General features: G+C 32.8%; 1 protein-coding gene across 1 annotated transcript in view; it reads right to left on the bottom strand.

Annotated features, from left to right (window-relative positions):
• LOC136830757 (uncharacterized) overlaps positions 1-25,000 on the bottom strand; it is a 612,586-nt gene that overhangs the window by 47,145 nt on the left and 540,441 nt on the right. The window contains exon 4 of the mRNA XM_067090627.1: positions 13,591-13,620. The gene's annotated coding sequence lies outside the window, so the exon portion shown is untranslated. The remainder of the gene's footprint in view (positions 1-13,590; positions 13,621-25,000) is intronic.

Genomic DNA, 25,000 nt, shown 5'->3' with positions numbered 1-25,000 from the left:
AAGTGCGGATGAACAGACAAAGCCATTCCAGTAGCTTTCTTTTACAGAAAACTAAAGTCTTGACAACGAAGTTGGCGAGCTGATCATCAACTACGTCATACTGTGTCAGTTTAATTTAGATACACGGAACTTCCATATGTAAAAATGATATAAGTACGAACTACACACTTAAAGACTCTCTATCTGTCTCTCTCCTTAAGTAAATTGAAAAGATAAACTGTGACTTAGCTGCACCAGAAAAAAGTTAAGTATATCTTAGAAGTCTGTAAACCAAGTCAAATCCGGTAAAGTGGAATTTTTATCTCAGAATGATACAATGCAATTGGGATCCTTGTAACATTCCATAGGTAACACCGATGGACGTCTCTCTCTCTCTCTCTCTCTCTCTCTACTTCTAAAACATATTTTACAAATATATCATCACTCAATCTATGAAAGAAAATATTCTTTTTAAAAAAGCTGATGGAAACGTTGGTTGAATTGAAATTTATTTTCTAAAATTCATTTTAGCCATGGCTATTCTCATCATAAGCATAAACAAATATCTTACTGATTATCTTTTATTCTCTCTCTCTCTCTCTCTCAGCAAAATAAAAGGGTAAAAACCGACTCAGCCGCAGCTGTAAAAACAAGTCAAATCCTATAAAGAGGTATTTTTATCCCAGAAACCCTCTTGAATGCCTGGCCATCCCTTAGGGAAGCAACTCCGTCGATCCTTAAGAGAAGTACTCGCGAATGCCATTTAGATTAACTCTCAATCTCGTATCTTTTCTCTCTCTCTCTCTCTCTCTCTCTCTCTCCATCTTCAACAGTTTAATGAGCTAACTTCTAATGGAATCGGGACGCTATTTCCAAAGGCCCTTCATTCTTTTCGCGGTAACACAAACGAACGGTAATTAAAACCAGCGGCATAAATAAGGAGATAGCGTTTATTTAAGTGTTGCCCATGTATGTAGATTTATGGGGACAAATGTGAAATAAGAATGCTGGGAGTTCTTTGAGAATTCCTTAAGAATTTACTTATCTGTTCTATTTTTTATTTTCTTTTTTTTCTGATTCGCAAGGCAAATACTGGACTTATTGCCTTTTTAAAGGCATTTACATTGTGATACTTAGAACTTTTAATTTCCTGGTGTTCAGTCACCAATTCATTCCTGGGTCTTACAATACATGTGGTTCTTCATGTTTTAATAAAAACCTGGTTATAATACAAAGCAAACTCAATTGCTTATGTCAAGAGAAGATATTAATTTCATTTGGTGTCAAGCAGAAAAATGTATGAAAAAAAATGTAGGGTTTGAAATTAACAAGGCAGACATTTCATGCAATACTGATAATCTTTTCATGCTTAAATATCATTTCGCAAACCTGATCACAAGTGATATCTGCTGAACATTCTATGTTTTTTGTAAGTGTGTGTGTGCGTGCGTGTGTGTGTGTGTGTGTGTGTGTGTAAAATTTATTCTTATTTAAATATTTTCTAGTGAAAAATGGCTTTCAGAATTTTTTTCGTACTTCAGGTTGCATTTTTAGATTGTACTTTTTTTCCTTTGGTTCAAGGAAATTTACATTTTTATTGATAGGAAAGGAGATTTGCTCTCGTCCACCTGAGTCATGACCAGCCAAAGATGAAAATAAACTTGGATATCATTCGCTAATTTCTTGTGAAATCGCCTTGTAATTCAAATGAGGCTTAAATGTAATTGTTTTTATTAAGATGCGCTTGATTAACAATTCCTTATTAGTTATTCTGGCTACTTCTGCGGTTATCTCACTTTGATTTTACATGTTTATTGCATTAAAAAAAGCGGTTGCACATTTGTACTAATATAAACAATTGGTGAAAACAGCCAAAAATTTTTTTCTTATAAGGAGGAATGAGGACACAGGATGTACCCTATTGCTTACAGGGAAAAGCAATTAGTAAAACCAGTGATTGCACCAGGTGAGAAAAATTCAGAATAACAGGTAGAGACATTGCTTGAAAATAACACAACTTGTGAGACCACCAAGTGCATCAATATTCACAAGTAATAGAAACTGGGAGTCATCATATATATATAGCCAAAGGAATTTAGTGAAACAAATGATTGCATCATAACAAAAGTAATAGGGCTTTGAGATACCAGGTTACATCGCCAGAATAAATTCAAGTGGTGAGACATTTGAACCATTTCAACTGAAAATGTTACAAATGAAATCTTTTGCTGAATATCGAATATTGCGGGTATTCGTAACAAATAAAGAGAATAACTAATATTCCCAAGCATCCGTATCACTTTGCTTTGCAATGAATTTCCAACACAATTCCCAAGCATCCATACCGCCCTGCTTTACAGGGAATTTCCAACACAACAGAGCGAAAATACTTTATGTATAAGCATAATGAGTTACTATGCATATATGCTTACATGAATGCATACGTATGAAACGTTCTTATTTTATTTCAGGGAATTTAACATAATAGTTACTATGCATATTTTTAATCTTTTTTTCTTTTTTTGATAACACTGACGACTGACAAAAGAAATTCTATTCATATCCCTACATAGTGGCCGCTGTACATTACCCGCTAGAACATACCTTTGGTGTAACACAGGACAGATTTTATTGTTTATTTGTCGAATGACAACAACAACACAGAAACGCAGGATCAAAAGCAAAAAAAAGTCTACATGTTGTCAGTGTCACTTGCGTTTGAATTATCCATAAATCTATAAATTATCTATGAATCTGTGCGCTTTAAAAAAAATACCTTGGCCTCTGAAAATGTTCGTGTAACCCTTTGATGAATACGTCATCAAAGAACATGGATGTGGATCCAGTACTGTCATCAAAAAAAGGTTATTTAGGTGCTTACAACAATAGCCAGGGAAGGAAATATTTGTTACTATATGTGAAGGACGCAGACCAAATATGATCATTCTTTTTTTTTTAGGTCTTACGATAAACCGGTATTCGCCGTTAAAAAAAAAAAAAAAAAGTTCTTGGTGGATATTTGTACCAACACAGTTTTTTTGGAGGAAAAACTCGGCTAGTTAGAATGTTTTTATAATGCAACACATGAAATAATTAACTTTTTTGTTTTTTTTTTATAAGGCCGGTGTTGATATTGGTGTAGTGCTAGGAAGCCAGCACGGGCTCTTTCAGGAAAAACTGTTAGAGATGAAGTAAGCACCACGTGCATTACATGATGGAAGAAAACTATATATATATATATATATATATATATATATATATATATATATATATATATATATATATATATATATATATATATATATATATATATATATATATATATATATATATATATATATATATATATATATATATATATATATATATATATATATACATATACTGTATATAGGAAAATATCCAATAAAGGTATATAGGAAAAATTCAAAATAGATGATGATGACAATGATCACGATGATGTAGCTAGTGTCCCAGGGGCGGGGGGGACACTGATAGTGATGATGATGGTGCGTGGGGGGAGGGGAGAGGTGAAATAATGGCGATAATGATAAAAGAGTATCCATTCATACGAAAAGAACAAGAGAATAAAAAACCCAAAATATGAAGGAAAGTAAATGCACGTATCAGTAAAGAGAAATCCGTAATAAAAGTATTATTACCAAACTGAATGAAACAGTACGGAATTAGTTTAATTCCAGCTAATGAAATCACAGCAACGAAGATATATCAATTTGCAACCATTTGCCATTAATCGTTATGTGTGTGTGTGTGTGTGTGCGTCGAATCTTTTCATTTTCAATATATTTCATTTATGGACAACTCACTCGGGCACAATTACATAGTGAAAATGGAAAATGCATTCGCAGCTCTCAAGTGCCATTTATGTTCAGACAAATTGAAACGCTGATGAAAATGTTATTGGAAATCTTGGAAATTTATTTCCGTTCGTTTCATTTGTTCCCATCATCTTTTTTTTTATATTACAACTTCATCTATTTTTTGGGGGAACGTTGATGAAAACGTTGGTTGCTCTGAAATTTATTTTCTACAATTTATTTCAGCCATAATTATTCTTATCATAAGATTAACCCAATATCTAATTAATTTGTTTATCCATTTTCTCTCTCTCTCTCTCTCTCTCTCTCTCTCTCTCTCTCTCTCTCTCTCTCTCTCTAACACGCACATGAGCAAAAAATTTTTTTCCAACATTACGCTTTTTCCCTTAACTGGGGATGGCTCCCTAGAAAAGACAAATCTATGATCATTGTCAAATTCATACTTCACCTGCTGAATCGCGGATGAACCCCTCGTGCAAAAAACTTCCATAACTTCGGATGTTTCGTGTCCTTGCAAAACGGGTTCATCAGCAGCGCGTTGAGTCCTAACACTGCCTGTCCCATTTAACACTATATTGCACAATCTCGCTTCGTAGATGCTGAGGCTCCTTATTAAAATTACCTATTTCGCCCAATCTATCCAACTCTGTCTAGGTCTTCCTCCTCCTCCTTCTAACCAATTACTTTCGAAATGTACACGCTTACCACGACCTATGATCCCCCATTCTTCGTGCATGACCAAAACATCTCAAAACACTCTAATCCAACCTTTTACCTACACTACCCTCTTACTCACTTCAGCATGTCTCTATATTTCTTACCCTTTCAGTTCTTATTTCACATATACTCCATTAACAATTCGTATATAGCTTCTGCCGTTTACCCTCATTCACATTCAGCATCCACACTTCACTTCCATAGAGGAGAGTTGGTTCAAACGTCCATTTACATGTTCCAACCTTGGCTTCAATATACGTTCCAGGCTTTCTCCCTACCTTTTGCATTCCTGCCTCTTTCCTTGCTTGACATATTCCTGACTCAACTCTTCTCTCTCCCTGTCATCATCCAATATATTTACCCTTTAATACTTATGCGAATCTGTTGCTTCTATTCTTCTACCATCCGCATCAATATTAATTGGCCCATTTGTCAAGTTTGCATATACCCTTTTAAACTTACTCTTGCTTACATTTACTTTCAACTTTACAAAGTATATTGAAAATGGCTTGGATAAAAGCTGAAGCCAGTCAGGATTTATCACACCCAGAGTTTCATTTTCTTTGTGGTTAAGTGTATGTATAAACGAGTATATATATATATATATATATATATATATATATATATATATATATATATATATATATATATATATATATATATATATATATATATATATATATATATATATATGTGTGTGTGTGTGTGTGTGTGTGTGTGTGTGTGTGTGTGTGTGTGTGTGAGTACTTCTGTGTACTTACTGTTTCTGCTGGAAAGTTTTTCTTAATTAAGGAAGGGACATTTCTGAAACGTGCAAAAGTACATTTTTTCATTAAATAATCCAGGTTGGATAAGACCCTCCCGTGGCCCTTGCCAGTTGGGGTCAACAGAGACTTTTGCCAAACTTAGTTCCAGCTTTCCTAAGTTCTGAAAAGGTAAAGTTGAAGTTACCAAAAAGAAAATAAAAAAACACACACACACACACAAAAACTTGTCATGGAGAGCAATGTAAATCTCGGAGGTGTTGTGTTTTTAAAGAGGGCAAAGTCTTTACCCTCCATCATTCTCAGCGCTCTGGTTCCTTTTATAAACGATTTTATTTTAGTTTTATCCTAAAGACATTTCCATAATTCAAGTCTCCTTCAAATGAGTTTATTCAACTTTTATTAAAGATATTCTTTTGATAATATGTTTATTCATAAGGGGCTAATTTTGCATTTATTCTAAAGATTTTTGTTTTAACTCACGTTTCTTAAAAATATGTTTTAGTTTTCCTTTGAATTTTGATTGAAAACATTCTTTTGAGAATTTATGTTTCTTTACAATGAGCTAATTTTGCCTTTCTTATAAAGATTTCTTCTTAAAAATCATGTTTCTTAAAAGTGGATTTAGTTTAGTTTTATTCTGAAGAATTTCGGGTTTTACATTACGGGTGATGTTTCTTTTAACAAAAAAAAAAAATTATTTTAATCTTATCCTAATGAAAACTATGATTTTTGTCCATAACCATTGTTCCTTTATTATTGATTTATTTTAACCTAAATTATGACACTTCCTACGTCCTAATCTATCGGTATTTATGGACATTTTTTCATTAATATTTCAGGAAATGCGATGTCAGCATTAACGCATCAGGTGAAATATTATCACTATTCCTTATCATAATGGCCAATAACATCATATATTTTGTCATTCAGATATTTTTATTGTCTTCTGTCAAGAACGGAATCATTAACTTGATTTATGATTTGTATAAATTGGGAAACCGTGAACCAAATGAACGGAGCCTATTGAATGGAAATAGATTTGTCTTCTGTTTCATAAATAAAACATTAGTTTGGTGCTGTGGTTGTTAAACCATATCTATGATTATACAGAGTACGTGATCAGGGAGCTGATAGCTGCGCATGTTCGTAGTGCGTGTGTGTGTGTGTGTGTGTGTGTGTGTGTGTGTGTGTGTGTATATATATATATATATATATATATATATATATATATATATATATATATATATATACATATATACATACACACACATATATATACATATATATATTAATCCAATAACTGGTATGGGTATCAACACAAAAGTATCATTTACTTTCTTCGATGGCGAAACAAAAGAAAAGAAATTTTAACTACCCGCATTCATATATAAAAAAGAACATAAATGTTATTAGACGATCAAGTAAATGTATAAAATAAAATTAGACAGAGGAGAAGAATATCTGTTTTAAAAATAGATAGGAAGAAAAATAAAATTAAACACTGAATAACTTGAGGAAGAAAGTAATTTCCTTAAACCCAACGTGAAGCCACTCCTTACCTACCACAAAAACGAAAGCCACTTTGCAAAAAGGATTTTAGAGAACGCAGGCAAACGCACAATCTGTCCTCATTTTGGGGAGTTGGTTGGGGGGTGGGTGGGTGGAAGATATCCCAAATGAGACCGTCTACTCTTCCTCGAAGTGCTACTCACTTCCTCACGCTTCACGGGACAGATAGCGCCATCTAGGAACTTCCTAGAAATGTCCCGTTGTTCTCGCGCGCCATTCCCCCAGCACAATGAAGTGCCTCCGAGTCCGGGACGGTTAAGGACAACGTAAAACACAATACTGGAGTTTAAATTTTATGATAATTTTCGCGGAAGCGGAGTGCATTAGGGACATTGTGATATATGCCGCGGTGCATGCCTGAGATGTTTCATGCTTTGTTTAAGAGATGGAGGGGGTAATCTGTTGTGGGGGGGCGGTTCTGATATATATATACAGTATTTATATATATATATATATATATATATATATATATATATATATATATATATATATATATATATATTTATAATTATAACTTCAGTAACTCAGTGGTTTCAATCTCCCTCTCACAGAAAAAGAAGCAGCGTTTATGTACCTGATTGTTAGCTTACTATAATGGACCAAACTTGGCATTAAACAACAATTATATATGCACATATAGATAATACATACATGAATATATAAATATTATATATATATATATATATATATATATATATATATATATATATATATATATATATATATATATACATTATACAGCATTACATGACTATAACTTTAAGGTTCATATGCAGTCAATACAATCATGAAAACTAATAAGCGTTTGGCAGTAGTAAAAACGACAATAAAGAAGAAAATAAAATTAGATGACGAATACGACGAAGTGGAAAAACATCAGCGACAAGAAAGAGGTCATTAGCGATGCATTTAATTATTATCCGTTAGAGATAATATTTCAGGCAGCAGCATCTGTGTTGTAATTAACAGGTATTTCGGTTATAATGAGACGGCCGATGATTTAGTAGACGATCCAGGAAATAAGGAGGTAGGTAGATGAGAGAGAGAGAGAGAGAGAGAGAGAGAGAGAGAGAGAGAGAGAGAGAGAGAGAGAGAGAGAGGAGTCGAAACAATTATAAAATTTTTAATTTTCATAAGAAAAATAATGGATGTAACTACAAAACGTTTCCAGAGAGAGAGAGAGAGAGAGAGAGAGAGAGAGAGAGAGAGAGAGAGAGAGAGAGAGAGAGAGAGTCGAAAATAATCTTAAAATGTGCAGTTTCCAAAAGAAAGAAAGATGGATGTAATTGTGAAAGGTTACCCTTAATATGAGAGAGAGAGAGAGAGAGAGAGAGAGAGAGAGAGAGAGAGAGAGAGAGAGAGAGAGAATAATTTCAGACTTGTTGGCTTTCAAAAGAAAGATAATGAATGTAATTGTTCAAGGTTACTCTGTCAGAGAGAGAGAGAGAGAGAGAGAGAGAGAGAGAGAGAGAGAGAGAGAGAGAGAGAGAGAGAGAGAGAGAGAGACTTTGGAACTTTAAAGACGGGGCAGAGAGAGACAGTAATTATAGCACTATATAATGAGAGAGAGAGAGAGAGAGATCAATAACAATTATAAAATGTCTGGTTTCTACAACGAAGACAATGTATATACTTGTGAAAGGTAACCCGGTTAATGAGAGAGAGAGAGAGAGAGAGAGAGAGAGAGAGAGAGAGAGAGAGAGAGAGAGAGAGACTCTAATCCACCTCATCATGAATTATTGCCGGCGAATTCGCGGACAGAGTGGATGGGTGGAACGCACAGACACACACGCCGACGGAACGCGGGGGGGGAAACAGAGGTTATCCCGACTGCGCCTGGACAGTTCGAAAGTAAAATACGCACTGGCGGACCAGTTTATACGGCCATAACTTTCAACCGGGACCAAAGAACAGAGCGCCGGAGAAAAACGAGAGAAGCGAGGGTTGAGATAAGATAGAGAAGTCTCGACTGCCTCGTGTGTTATTTCTTTATTCCCTTCTGACGGGCTTTTGGATTCTCGCTGGACACTGGGATGGTGGGTGGCCGCGTCTTCATGTTTGTGGATGTGTGTGTATGTATGTATGTATGTATGTATGTGTGGATGTATGTGTATATATATGTATATATTTATATATATGTAGGTATGATATATATCCATATATATATATATATATACTATACATATACATATATATATGTATATATATATATATATCAAATATATTTATATATATATATATATATATATATATATATATATATTATATATATATATATATATATATATATATTTTTTTATATATATATATAATATATATATATATCATACAAATCGATCCAAATGAAAGAAATATGAAGTAATTCTGATATATATATATATATATATATATATTTAATAACCATTAATTCCCTCTTAACTATATATATATATCGAATCCTCAATATATATTTTTTAGATACGCTTGTCACTACAAAGACTTCGATCCAAATGAAAGAAATATGAAGTAATTCTGATTTATATATAGCGAGAATCGAGCCCGCATCCTGAGTAATCAGGACGAGGTCACGATGCCGACCTGATAAAAAGTGACCAGTAGATTATATATATATATATATATATATATATATATATATATATATATATATATATATATATATATATATATATATATATATATATATATATGCTACGCTAATGCACACGTAAACTTCCGTACACTAGCAAAACCGTACGCGGCCAAATGCGTTCACGCGCGTCATCCATAACAGATTTACAGGTGAGCCGGGCTAAAAAAGGTTGTCATTAGCATCAGGCTCAAATTAATCGCCCTTGATCCTCGACAGCGATCATGCAACCTGCCGCCTTTGATGTTATAAACCATCAAAGGTGAAATGCGCCGTTTAATTACGCTAAGCTGCTCGTATGATACGGCTGAAGAATATGCGTAATTGGCATCACTAAGGATTAGTGTGTATATTGTTATTTTTTTGTTTTGTTGTTGTTACCCGGTTTGCGTCTATGAATTCTGCTTTGTATGAATATTAATATTTCTACAGTTATGATTTCTAATATGTTTTATATCCCCTACTGTATTTGACCCTAATATTTTTTTCATAAAATACAGTTTATGAAGAAGATATTAGGGACGAATACTGAACGGGATATAAAACATATTAAAAATCAGAAGGGTAAAACCATTAATATTCACACAGAGACGAATTCAGAGACGCAAACCAAACAAGAAAAAATATCATTATACACACTAATCCTGATTAATATTTTGATCTTTCTAATCCTCTCTTTTTCTTCTCATTCTTTTTACCTCTCCTTCAGCATTCGACTTTAAAATCTCCTTTCCAAAAATATTCATCATTTTGGGATTTTTCCCCCTGCTTTTTTTCTTTGCCCCCTTCTGTTGCAACAACTTCAGCATTCACCTTTAAGGTTTCCTGCGCAAAAATATTGTTTATTAAGATTTTTTGTTTTTGTTTCAGATCACTTTACATTCATCATTAGGGCATTATGCCCGTTTGTATATTCGTCAGAAATCGCTTTATTTTTTCTGTACAAAACTATAAAATCATTCATGAATTTTCACATTTTTATTTTCAGTTTCTGCTTAAAAATCCTTCAGCGTTTATCTTCAAGGTCACAAATAGTGCCTTTTATTTTACCGAAATGTTTAAATGTTCCATCACAAACACATTATTAAAATTATACAATTTTTTGCTGCATTTAAAATTATCATAATGATATTGCTTTATGGAATTTCATATTATTACATATAACTTTTTTATTGCATTTAACATTATTACATATGATAAAGATGTTTCATTACATTTCACATAATTGCATATAATATAATTGTTTCATTGCATTAAACATTACTTCTCTCCCTAACTAGTTTTGTCATCAGCATTCACCTTGAAAATTTACTGTATAAAATATTAACTTTATTTTCCATTTAATTTTCATAGTGTTGCCTTCAAATTTCTTCGGCAAATTGCTCTCGCAACAATATCAATTATTTTTTTGTTCCCCAAAATATGAAGCTGATTTTCAATCTCATAATGGTTTTGTGGATAAAAAATTTCTCTCATGAAATTTGGGTCATGTTTTTCTCCAATGGATCCAGCAAAAATGTTGAGGCTTCTTTCATAAAGCATTTGTATTTTCTACTGATGAAATTACTTTAAAAATTTCATTATATTTCCTTATAGTAAACAACCTACATTGTTATATGATCCTTATACATGTGTATGTGATAAATATATTAAGTTCCTCATCGATACATTCTTTGGAAATAAGGTTAGAATGTTACCTTAAACTTTTGTTTTCACGTAGTTTTTAAGTTATTGTATTTTCAGTTCCGACTACTATAAAATAAAGGATAATTCCATGTAAAATGAGAATTCAAGAAATTATAAAATGCCTTGCTGAGAGTATTTGCTGAACAAGGAAAGACAGGGAATTTTATAGATATAATATATATATATATATATATATATATATATATATATATATATATATATATATATATATATATATATAATATATAGTATAATATTATATATATATATATATATATATATATATATATATATATATATATATATATATATATATAGATATGTATGTATGTGCACACACACACACACACACACACACACACATATATATATATATATATATATATATATATATATATATATATATATATATATATATATATATATATATATATATATATGTGTGTGTGTGTGTGTGTGTGTGTGTGTGTGTATGTATAACTATAACTGCCAGAGTAAAATAAGCATAAAGAAAAGCATCAACGCTAACTATAAAGAGGAAGGCCCATGCAAGCATTGACCAGCAACATATATATATATATATATATATATATATATATATATATATATATATATATATATATATATATATATATATATATATATATATATATATATATATAATAGAAAAAAAACAAACAAACAAACGTGCAAAGAAAAGCATCATTTACAAGTTGGACCAATTCGCGCTTGCAAAAGATGCTCTAACCGAAACAACACTTTCAGGTAGCAAGATCCCATACATGCAAAGACTGAACTGAAAATAGCGAGATAAAAAAAAAAACTACGTCAATTCTAAAACCTTGCATACAAACAGCAACAAAAATAAGAACAACAAGAAAAACAACACCAAAGCCAACAATAATTCATTGCCAGCAAGGACTGCCGCCGCCTCCCCCTCTGCTGCAACTAGCAACACCACCGCCGCCGCCGCTCAGCAGAGCCAGACGCCCCTGACTCTATAATTCTCGAGCTTCGGAAGACATTGCTGGAAGCTTTGCATAGATCTAGAATTACGTCCGGGGCCCGCCCGAGTTTATTTGTGGGCACACTTCGGAATCCCGTTAGGAATCTATTAAACAGATTCCTAGCCGGATTCTATTTGCCTTCTGCTGGTGGTGGTAGTAGTAGCAGCCTTTCTGTTTGCCCGGGGGATAGGGAGGAGGAGGGAGTTGGAGTTTGGAGGTTGGAATGGAGGGAGAGGGGAGGGGAGGGGAAGACTGCCTTCCATGAACCGAGGAAGCTTGTTTATTGGTCGGTTTCTCAATTGTGAGTCGGCTCCGCGACCACCTGCAAAGGATCTGATCCCATTGTTGGCTGTTATTTCTGACGCAGTTCTGGGTCCATAAGCCATTTAAGCTCTTACGGCCTGATGCCTCGGGGTCCGCCGCGCGATGGTTTATCGGTTTCTGTCTAGCACGGAGTGAAGTACGTTCACTTTACTAAAGACTACATGCAAAAATGTTCAAAAACAAGGCTATTTTTAGTTCAAATTACTCGTAATGTAAGCAAAAATCAGAGAAATAGTTGAAGATATTTTGAAACACTGCATGATTTTATTTTTATGCAAAACTTCGTCTGTCTGTATTCATATGAACGTGCATTACTTTGTGCATTCACGTGGATTTGCTTGTGTGCACATGTGTAAACAAATGAAAACATAATAAATATAGAGAAGTTTGAACAACACACACATATACATATATACTGTATTATATATATATATATATATATATATATATATATATATATATATATATATATATATATATATATATATATATATATATATATATATATATATATATATATATATATATATATATATATATATATATATATGTATATATATACTGTGTGTGTGTGTCTATGTATTAGGTGAGTTTATTTCATTCCTAATGTTCATTAATGTTAAACACGATATCTCTTTTTTGTCATTAATTTTCAGGAAGTGTAAAGCTGAAAGCTTCTCATCACAGTAACAACTTTGCCCTTATGCAGACCAAGTAACCTCGTTTAATCTTAATGTGACTTTTTTTTTTTTACCCACAGCTGGATTAACAACCTTTTGAAGAACCGTCGTTTACGCTTGCCAGCAAATGACTGTCAAGTTCATTGCATTTATGTACATTTTATCTAAAATAAAAAATGCAACGGGTTTATGATATATATAACCTGTTGGTTCATATAGCAAAGGAAATATAATCCCTTGACGGATATTACAATTGTTACTAAAAGCAAAATAAAAAAAAAGTGCTTTCAGGAGGGATTGTTAACGGTTGGGAACGGTGTACTTGTAACACCTACTCTTAACTTTAACTTGCATGCAGAGTAAAGGAAATGAAAACTTTGTTACAACAACACTTACTTGTCAAACTCTTCCGGAAGGCAGAAACATCTGTAAATAAACAAAACATTCACGTTAATCATTGGCTCTTATGGCTAAAGACAACTATTTCCTTTTCCCCGGCAATCTCTCTCTCTCAAAGGTATATTCTTTTTGTTATTCCCTTTCCCGGAAAACATTCTCTCTCTCTCTCTCTCTCTCTCTCTCTCTCTCTCTCTCTCTCAGATTTATACTCTTTTTCTCATACACTTGCATTACTTGGCAGAATATATTCTCCCTCCCTTTCTCCAAAGTATCACAAACTTCACAAATGAATATTTTCTTTTTCTCACGCCTTCACGCCACTGCAGGTCTCTCTCTCTCTCTCTCTCTCTCTCTCTCTCTCTCTCTCTCTCTGATTAAACACTGAAAATGTATATTCTTTTTCTCATACACCAGCCTTACCCGTTAGCACACTCAAGACTTATGTTCCACACACACTTCCAATCTCTCTCTCTCTCTCTCTCTCAGACGTAGAATAAATACTAAAAGTGAATATCTTTTCTTCTCATACACTAGCGCACTTTGGGCGTAAACTCCACACACACACTTCCAATTTCTCTCTCTCTCTCTCTCTCTCTCTCAGACGTATATTAAACACTGAATATGAATATCTTTTTTCCTCATACACTAGAGCACTTTGGACATAAACTCCACACACACTTCCACTCTCTCCTCTCTCTCTCTCTCTCTCTCTCTCTCTTTTTCCATTCCCACCGAGTGATCTCTAAGTTTTGCATCTTGAAGGGCGTAAAATGCCGCTCCGCTACGAGAAACAATGGCTCATGCACACTTTAATGAAAAATTATTGTATCCCCAGTGAAAAGCGGAAGAGAAATATGCACACCTCTGGAAGGGCGGAAGGAATTTGGCTGAATTTTACTCTCATGGTTTATGGAACGAGTTCTCAGACCCCATTTACTATCGATGATTTTGATATGTTTATCGCGATTCGATTCCGGGGGATAAATTGTAAGGGAAATGCGTTACTGAATTATGTTTCTTATGGTTTCATACTATTGTTATGGATAGCAAATGTAAAGTTTTATACTGCATAGTTCTGTTTTAGTTACAGTAATAATAATAATAATAATAATAATAATAATAATAATAATAATAATAATAATAATAATAATAATAATAATAATAATAATGAAATTAGTAGTAGTAGTAATAATAATAATAATAATAATAATAATAATAATAATAATAATAATAATAATAATAATAAGGAGGCAGAATGTAACCCGGAATTCAACACAATAAAACCCACCCAGTCGAATAAGATGAATGATAGAGAAAAATAATAATATTAATAACAATAATAATAATGATAATGTTGCTTTTGCAACTGATTAACATATATACACATATACAACCACACTTACGCAAATATGCATACATGTTAAGCTATATAGCAAATGCATATACACTCCACGGATTTCCTTTCATTTACATAACTTCTGGACGAATAAATAAATTATATAAATAAAAAAAAAGTCATTCAAAATTCGTTGCGAGCTATTCATTTTAGCATCAACAAAACAGAGCACGAACACAACACGACAAAACAAAGAACAACTCGGCAACGACGAAAGAGCGAATACACACAACACGATACAACAAAGAACAACAACAGGATGTTTGTTTGATGAAATCTTTCACAATTTCCGGCGAATTGCGAGCCAGTCTACGACTTCGATTTCCGGTCATGTTTATGCAGTTCTGAAGTGATACTCAACAGTATATGTGAAATTACTGTTATTTCATTACAAAAATAGACAGACAGATAGATAGATAGATAGATAGATAGATGCTTAGCACCCTAAGTGAACTTCCATAAAATCTTTTAGAAAATCTTTAAGATTTAACAATGGTAGAAAAATAGATGTTAAGCACCCTAAGTGAACTTCCATTAAATCTTTTCGAATATCTTTAAGATTTATATTAATGACCAAAAACCAAAAGGATTTGAAAGACACTTAAATCATCGAATGATTAAAGTGTCTTACAAATCCTTTTGGCTAGGTTATATATTAATCTTAAAGATTTTTAAAATATGTTATGGATGTTCACTGAGGATTTGATGCAAAAACATTTATAATACATATATGTGTATATATATACATATATATATATATAAATATATATATATATATATATATATATATATATATATATATATATATATATATATATATATATATATATATATATGTATGTGTGTGTGTGGTTATATGTGTGTGTGTATAAATGACTGACAACATAACTGGTAAAACTAAAGTTTTATTTTCTAAACACAATTTAAATTCTACAGTATGGCATTGAATATTACCTACTTTAGTTATTGCGTAAATAGCAGATCACTTCTTTGTACATAAAAACAAATTCAATAATTTTCAACAATGACCATTCAGAAGTACCATCATTACCATGATACTGATAATGATGATGATATGGCAATAAATGTCCCGTTGAATGATAGAAGCTTACCCTTGTTTACATAAACATGTATCACCCCATGCATCATAGTAATCAATCATCAGTACCCCTTGTTTACGTAAACATTTGAAATTTTTTTACAACCGGGAAAGGGAAGGAAACAAATCGAAATCTGACGATCTCTGGAAATGCTCAGATTCTAAATTGAAATAAACTGTAATATTTTGTTTGTTATTCTTATTTTTATTTATTTTTTGTACTTATTCTTTTGTGAAGCTGATCATTACAAATGCCCAATTTTTAGGTACCTTCGTTTAAAGGATCAAATATTATAAACGATAGCATATTCGTTAAAGAAGGCACATTCTTCGTGTTTGTCTTGAATGGTTACATACTCAAATTTGGTTGTATACAGTGGCTTTTTCTTGAGGATAGCAAATCCAAATAAGGAACAAATATTTGCTTTTGCCTTACGTTCCACCAAAATGACAAGTAAAAAATGCGCCGAAGTTTCTTCGGAGCAATCGGGTTTTCTGTACAGCGTATAATACTGTATGAAACTTTCAGCCGTGGCCCATGAAACTTTCAGTCACAACCCGGTGATGGCCTGTGTTGTTGGTACTATGGCGGTGCCAGACGCACGATCATGGTTAATTTAACCTTAAATAAAAAAATAAAAAAATACTGAGGCTAGAGGGCTGCAATTTGGTATGTTTGATGATTGGAGGGTGGATGATCAACATATCAATTTGCAGCCCTCTAGTCTCAGTAGATTTTAAGATCTGATTGCAGACAGTAAAAGTGTGGACAAAAAAGGTGCGGACAGAGTAAAGTGCGGACGAACAGACAAAGCCGGGACAACAGTTTTCTTTTTCAGGAAACTAAAAACCGAAAACAGGGTTCCAGCATCTTCTACCACAACATCTCATAAAGAAATTAACAGTGAGGGGAGGGGGAAGTATTAAAAAAGCTGGAAGGAAAGGAGTTTTCAAAGAAACAATGCTTCCTGCATCTTCTAAGACCACACCTCATAACAAAAGAACGCAAAAATAACATTAAATCCCATGAAACGAGACAACCAGCTACATTCGCATTCGGCAGCAATTCCAATACCGTAAATATCTTGGGGGAAATTGAATCTCTCTTAAATGCGGGAATAGTTCCATTCTTCCCAAACCCACACGGCTCCCGCTGTTCATTCCGGAACCCTCGCCATAATGCACGCGGTCCAAAAAGATGCAGATTTTGCAAGCAAGCAGATAAGAAGCACATCTAGAAGCACGTCTAAAGCAAGCAGACGAGAAGCGCATCTACAAGCACGTTTAAAGCATGCAGATGAGAAGCGCATCTAGAAGCACGTCTAAAGCAAGTAGACAAGAAGCGCATCTAGAAGCATGTCTAAAGCAAGCAGATGAGAAGCGCATCTAGAAGCACGTCTAAAGCAAGTAGACAAGAAGCGCATCTAGAAGCATGCCTAGAGCAAGCAGATGAGAAGCGCATCTAGAAGGACGTTTAAAGCAAGCAGATAAGAAGCGCATCTAGAAGGACGTTTAAAGCAAGCAGATGAGAAGCGCATCAAGAAGCACGTTTAAAGCAAGCAGAGAGGAAGCGCATCAGGAAGCACGTTTAAAGCAAGCAGAGAGGAAGCGCATCAAGAAGCACGTTTAAAGCAAGCAGAGAGGAAGCGCATCTAGAAGCACGTTTAAAGCAAGCAGAGAGGAAGCGCATCAAGAAGCACGTTTAAAGCAAGCAGAGAGGAAGCGCATCTAGAAGCACGTTAAAGCAAGCAGATAAGAAGCGCATCTAGACGCACATTTAAAGCAAGCAGATAAGAAGCACACCTAGAAGCACGTTTAAAGCAAGCAGATACGAAGCCCTCTAGAAGCACGTTTAAAAGCAAGCAGATAAGAAGCGCATCTAGAAGGACGTTCAAAGCAAGCAGATAATAAGAAGAAGCGCATCTAGAAGCACGTTTAAAGGAAGGAGATAAGAATCGCATCTAGAAGCACGTTAAAGGAAGGAGATAAGAATCGCATCTAGAAGCACGTTAAAGGAAGCAGATAAGAAGCGCATCTAGAAGCACGTTAAAGGAAGGAGATAAGAATCGCATCTACAGTAGAAGCACGTTAAAGGAAGGAGATAAGAAGCGCATCTAGAAGCACGTTTAAAGCAAGCAGATGAGAAGCGCATCTAGGAGGACGTTTAAAGCAAGCAGATAAGGAGCGCATCTAGAAGCACGTTTAAAGATATTTCTACATGAAACAGTGTTTTATATTTTCTCTCTAGTTTCCTTCCTATAATGGTCATTCATTCACTTAAAGTGGAACTTATTTTTTTGGTGAACAAATTCTTTCTTTAGGGGTAACATAAACATGAAACATGATAATATATACTGACAGACGGTTTTCAAAATTAGGTCTTCAAAGGATTTAAAATAAAAATTAAAGCAAGGAATATGAATTCTGTATTGAATTTTGATATTAGAAGTTCTGGGACATAATTATTTTTTAACAATAAGAACGTGCAGGCACCGTAACGTAAACAAACATGCAAGGGAAAATTTAGCCTTATATATTTTAAGGAATTTCAGGACGACTGGTATCATACAAAATGCGATGACACAACGTTGGGAAACAAAACTTCATTAGACTCGCTAAACTAAGAGCTCTTTTCACAAGTTTATTAAAATTACAGTGTGTGTGCGTGCATGGTTAGAACACTAGCCTTACTAGCAAACAAGTAAAAAATATGCCGAAGTTTCATCGGCGCAATATAGTTTTCTGTACAGCTGCTATAGCGTATAATCAAGGCCACCGAAAACAAATCTATCTTTCGGTGGTCTCTGTATAATGCTGTATGAGCCGCGGCCCATGAAACTTTAACCACAAGCCGGTTGTGGCCTGTCCTATATCGTTGCCAGAAGAACGATTATGGATAACTTTAACTTTAAATAAAATAAAATCTACTGAGGCTAGACGGTTGCAATTTGGTATGTTTGATGACTGGAGGGTGGATGATCAACATACCAATTTGCAGCCCTCTAGCCTCAGTAGTTTTTATGATCTGAGGGCGGAAAGAAAAAGTGCGGAAAGAAAAAAGTGCGGACGGACAGACAAAGCCGGCACAACAGTTTTCTTATGCAGAAAACTAAAACGTGCCGCGTGTTGGAAAATGTGCAAGGAACAACACAACATAAAGCCTTGGAATTTTAACGTGTGTAAATGTCCTACTTAAGAAAAAAAATGCGTGAAAGTAATAAAATTAACCGTGAAATTTAAAGGCTTTAACTTAGAGATGAATTGGCGTTGCAGAAATGATAACCAATCCTCATACAATACGCTGTTGCCTAGGTTTCTGGGATCTGGATATTAATAGATACAGTTTTTTTTAACTTAAAAGAGATAATTTATTAAGCTGTAAATTACCCACAAGCTTCTATCCCAATAAAATAAATGAGAAACGACTTTATCGTCACATTTTTCTTCTTTGACATAATAAAGTATAAGAAATGTAGCACGCAATAGCATCTAGACATCTCTGATATTGGTTCTAACACACTTTTGTCTCATATGTATGTATACATACATACATACATACATACATATATATATATACATACATACATACATATATATATATATATATATATATATATATATATATATATATATATATATATATATATATATTATATATATATATATCTATATATATATATATACATATATATCTACATACATATTTGAATATTTGTGTGTATGCATGTATATAAACCAAAAAAACACACACATTCACACAGACACAGACACACACACACACACACACACACACACATACATATATATATATATATATATATATATATATATATATATATATATATATATATATATATATATACTGTATATATGTGTATGTATATATATACTGTACATATGTATATACATATACATATCACTTACTAACAAGAGGAGAAAGAGAAACCAACCCTTCAAACACGGCATTTGCCAACCTTAGTCTTCTTCCACCAAGCACCTGTGCTAACCTTTACATTAGCCTCGGGATAATGTACATAAGGCGAAATGAAAAACCTAATGCAAACGAAGCTTCAAAAAAAAAAAAAAAAAAAAAAAAAAAAAAAAAAAAAAGTTGAGAAAAATAAAGAGAAAAAAAGAGGTACGACTGTTCGGTAAATAGCCTACGAAGAGTCATTGCCAGCTACGCCATTATATTCCATGCAGAAGGTCTACTCTTATTTTGCCTTTGACGTTTTTATTATTCACCGGTAGATTTATGGCGCTGGAGAACTTGCCTGAATTTTCACGTTTTTTTTTTTTTTGTGGCTTTCTCATCCTTTATATTTTTTTTTTCTGGAGGATCTTCTGGAAAACTGGATTCAATACAGACTTTTCTATTTATCACAATTTATTGTTTTATTTATTGAAGACTGTTCACTTTATTGCCAGTTGTGTTTTGTAAAAAAATTTTTATTTACAATCAGTGGCTATAACGAAACACTTCGTATTTACAGTAAAACAATAGAAAGAGCATATATCACTATATTCGCAAAATACTTTAGCATGTAGCGATAGTAAGAGTTAAGAAAATATTGTTACAAGAATTATAAGATCTACTATTCCTGTTTACAAGAAACGAACAGTTTTGCCACGTGTACTGAAACAATTTGCTCTATTTAACGGAAAAAAAATACACTCTCATAACTAAAACTGTTTTATGATATGCATTAGAAAGCAAAAATCAAACGAAAAGAAAGCAATAAAGACAAATAAAACTTATGGGGAAAAAAAGGAAAGTTACTTTAAAGAAACTAATAACATACAAATGACGATCTTCAGTTTATTGTAATTAGTTACTTTAGTCTTTGTAGCTCCAACTTATATTAATCAACAAAACAAACCTTTAGTTTATACGTAAAATAGACTACCTTTTATTAAGTATTTAAACAATTACGTACAGTACAGTTTAGAAAAAAAAAATCCATATACACTAAAAAAAAAAAAAAAGATACCTGCAGCCAATATAAACGTCCCTGGTCAGTGTACACGGAATTGAAAAAATTCCTTTTGTTGGCCGACCAAGCACAATAAAGAAATATAACAAAATACCCATGCCAATGAACAAAACAGTTTTTTTATATATTACTATCAATAATTGCATTGTCTTTATCCGTCTTTAAAATATTATTACGGTAAGGTAATGTTTTAAGGATACCGAAACAAGGAGTGTATATAAACAAGAAAATGTATATATTTTCCGTAATTCAATGAATGAGTACAATAAAGACACGAACAAAAATATCTACAAAACAACAATGTGATTTCTTCAAGATGTCAGTAGCAACCGTAGGTTGTTGTATAGTTTAAATCAGAAGGAAAATGAAATGAATGGGTGAAATAGGCTACTGAAAATATTCATGCAAAAGAAAAAATACAAAAAAATGAGAATGAAAGGCAATTGAAAAAATACACAAAAATGAGAATGAAAGGCAAATGAGAAATACACATAAAATGAGAATGAATGGCAAATGATAAAGTAAACAAAAATGAGAATGAAAGGCAAATGAAAAAGTAAACAAAAAATGAGAATGAAAGGCAAATGAAAAAAATAAAAAAATGCAAATGAAAGGCAAATGAAAAAATAAACAAACATGAGAATGAAAGGCAAATGAAAAATAAACAAAAAATGAGAATGAAAGGCAAATGAAAAAATACACATAAAATGAGTATGAAAGGCAAATGAAAAATTAAACAAAAAATGGCATTGACAGGCAAATGAAAAAATAAGCAAAAATGAGAATGGAAGGCACATAAAAACAATGAAAATGAAACGCAAATGAAACAAAACATCCATGCCAATGAAAAGAAAATAAAAGAAAATTAAGTACATTAAGTGCAATGAACACAAAAGTAAAACATCCATAAAAAATGAATACATAAATAAAAACACAAAGGAACCAGTATACTTTCTTAAAGATACCAGCGGCATAAGGTGTTCCCCGTCAGCGTATACAAAAAAAAAAAAAAAAAGAGAGAGAGAATTTTCCCTCTTCTCTCCCCAATATAGAGCAGACTCATTCCGAAGCTTATTCTCTCGTTTCATTCTCAACCCGATAGTGAAGAATGACATCTATTTTCCTGCGCGTCAGCCTTCATCCATCAAGTTATTTGAGCGTTTATAAAACAACCTCCTCTTTTTTTTTCTTTTTCCTTTATCCCTCTTCCCCGTGGCCTGTGATTTATGATACTTATTTCAAATATTTTCACATCGGGGGATAGATCGGGATCATATTTTGGAACTGGTGAAAAAAGAATAAATGATAAAAAGTTTCTTCTTGAAAATTTCGACCGTTTTTTGTGCTAATTTCTGTTTGATTCTTCATCAAGGATTTCTGTTGTGGTCTTAGATTTACTAAGAGGCGTTTTGACGTGAAAGGTTTTTTGAAGGAAGCTGACTTTTGCTGGAATATTACAAAAGTAAAAATAAATAAATAAATAAAAAGATTATTATTGTTCTAATTAGTCAAAATAATTTTCACGCAGTTCAACACTCAAAACTCGCTGACATTCATGCAAAAGTACATACACAAAATTAAAGCGACACACATACACACACACATGCAATATATATACATATATACGTGTGTATATATGTATCAATACATATGTATATGTGTATATATATAAATATAAATAAATAAATAATATAAATATATATATATATATATATATATATATATATATATATATATATATATATATTTCAACAAAAGAGAATGAGGTCGCTGCCAGTAAGGCGATCGCGATGAGTCGCGGTTAAGACGGAGAAAAGTATGGTGCTGACAGCCTCATCCCAAAAGAGCTGCTGAAAATTAACCGGTTAATATCTCCTGGACCAACTCCCACTATAGGGAAGAGGTGTATAGTCCAATATATGTATATGTATATATATATATATATATATATATATATATATATATATATATATATATATATATATATATATATATATATATATATATATATATATATATATAATGTATGTATGTCTACGTATTACAGGCTGTGTGCAGACCCTAAAGACCAAACATCCAGTGCCTGGTGCATGACTCACATCGGCATCGACCAACATCCAAAAGACACTGGCACCGACGAGGTTACAACTTGACTTTGATGGCTGTTATCTTCTAATGAAGGTCATAGTTCATGTGGCACACGCCCCCGCTCATATATACACTAACAATAGCTCTGGTGTGAATCATTTGCCTGTGTGATTCCGCCTGAAATTAATCTTTGTTTTATTTTTCCTCTTACTATTTGTGAAATAGGACGGACATACATGCTGCTTACTGATGTTTCAGTGATTATAACATGAATTTGTTTAGTGAACATGCTAATCAGTAAGGTTCCATTTTATGAAGCGTCTAATCAGTGAATTTTCTGTTCCGCTTATAAAATTATACTGGATAGATAGAGACACTGATTCTTCTTATAGAGTTTTGTTGATAAGGGAGTGATTCCGTTTATCTTTAAAATCATACTCATAATGGAGTGAATTTATTTTGTTTGCTTGTAAAATTATGAAATCATATTATAAAGGAAGTTTAGACATTTCTGATAAAATTAACCTGATGTTAAAAGAGAATAACTGCAAATATTAATGATAAATTTATGTGATATGGCAATGAATCCTTTTATCTTGCAAAATTTTAATGAGAAGAGAGTGTTTTTATTTCCTATCTGTTTGGGAAATTCTGTATTTGTCTAGTGACCTATATTATTATTTAAAAAAATATCAAATCTGGATTCAGATATAAAAAGTGAAAAGAATATGAAGCACGACTTTGACCTCGATAAAATTAACTTACATGAAAGGAAAATCATATTTATTTTTGCTTATAAGAACGTGTTTCCATTATGCTTTCTCCATGAATTTTAATATTTCTGACTGAAAGTGGGGCATATAATTCATTTACATTATTCGAAAGTTATATTATTTTCATAACGAATTTTACTGGAATTATCTTAATTTCAGAACGAACTGTACTAGAAACTAGAAAGTTGTCTTATTTTCACAACAAATTTTACTAGAAGGTGATCTTATTTTCACAACGAATTCTACTAAGAAGTGATCTTATTTTCACAACAAATTCTATTAGAAAGTTATCTTATTTTCACAACGAATTCTACTAAAAAGTGATCTTATTTTCACAACAAATTTTGTTATTTTCACAAGAAAGTGATCTTATTTTCACAACAAATTTATTTTATCTTACAACACAACGAATTTACTAAAAGATTTTCACAGCAAATTTATTTATCTTATTTTATTTTACTAGAAAGTTATCATAACGAATAACTCTAGAAAATTACCGTTTTTTCAAAACGAATTCTACTAGAAAGTTACCTGATTTTCACGACGAATTCTACTGGAAAGTTATCTTATCAAATTCAAAACGATTTCCACTAGAAAGTTATCACATTTTCACAACGAATTCTACTTGAAAGTTATCATCTTTTCACAACAAATTCTAACCCCGAAAAGTCCTATATGATTCCTGTATGAAATACCATTTCGTTCCCACGAGATCCTCTGCCAATTAAAGATCTCCCGACTTCTTTCTTCAAAACAAGGCCCTTACCAAAGCACTTCACATACCTCAGAGGGGTAAATTTCCTGCAGTTCTTAACCCCCTCTCTCTGTCTCTGTTTGTCTGTCTGTTTGTCTGTCTCTCTCTCTCTCTAGAGAAAAGCAATTATCATTCATCTTTCTCTCTATACTTGCTACATAAAAACACACACTCAGAGAGAGAGAGAGAGAGAGAGAGAGAGAGAGAGAGAGAGAGAGAGAGAGAGAGCTAAAGGCAACTGGCTTTCTCTCTCTCTCTCTCTCTCTCTCTAGAGAGAAAAGCAATTGTCTTTCATCTTTCTGT

Source organism: Macrobrachium rosenbergii, chromosome 47 (assembly GCF_040412425.1).
Source record: "Macrobrachium rosenbergii isolate ZJJX-2024 chromosome 47, ASM4041242v1, whole genome shotgun sequence".
Taxonomy (NCBI): Eukaryota; Metazoa; Arthropoda; class Malacostraca; order Decapoda; family Palaemonidae; genus Macrobrachium; species Macrobrachium rosenbergii.
The sequence above is the reverse complement of the archived record's forward strand: the minus strand, read 5'-3'. Positions and strand labels throughout refer to the sequence as shown.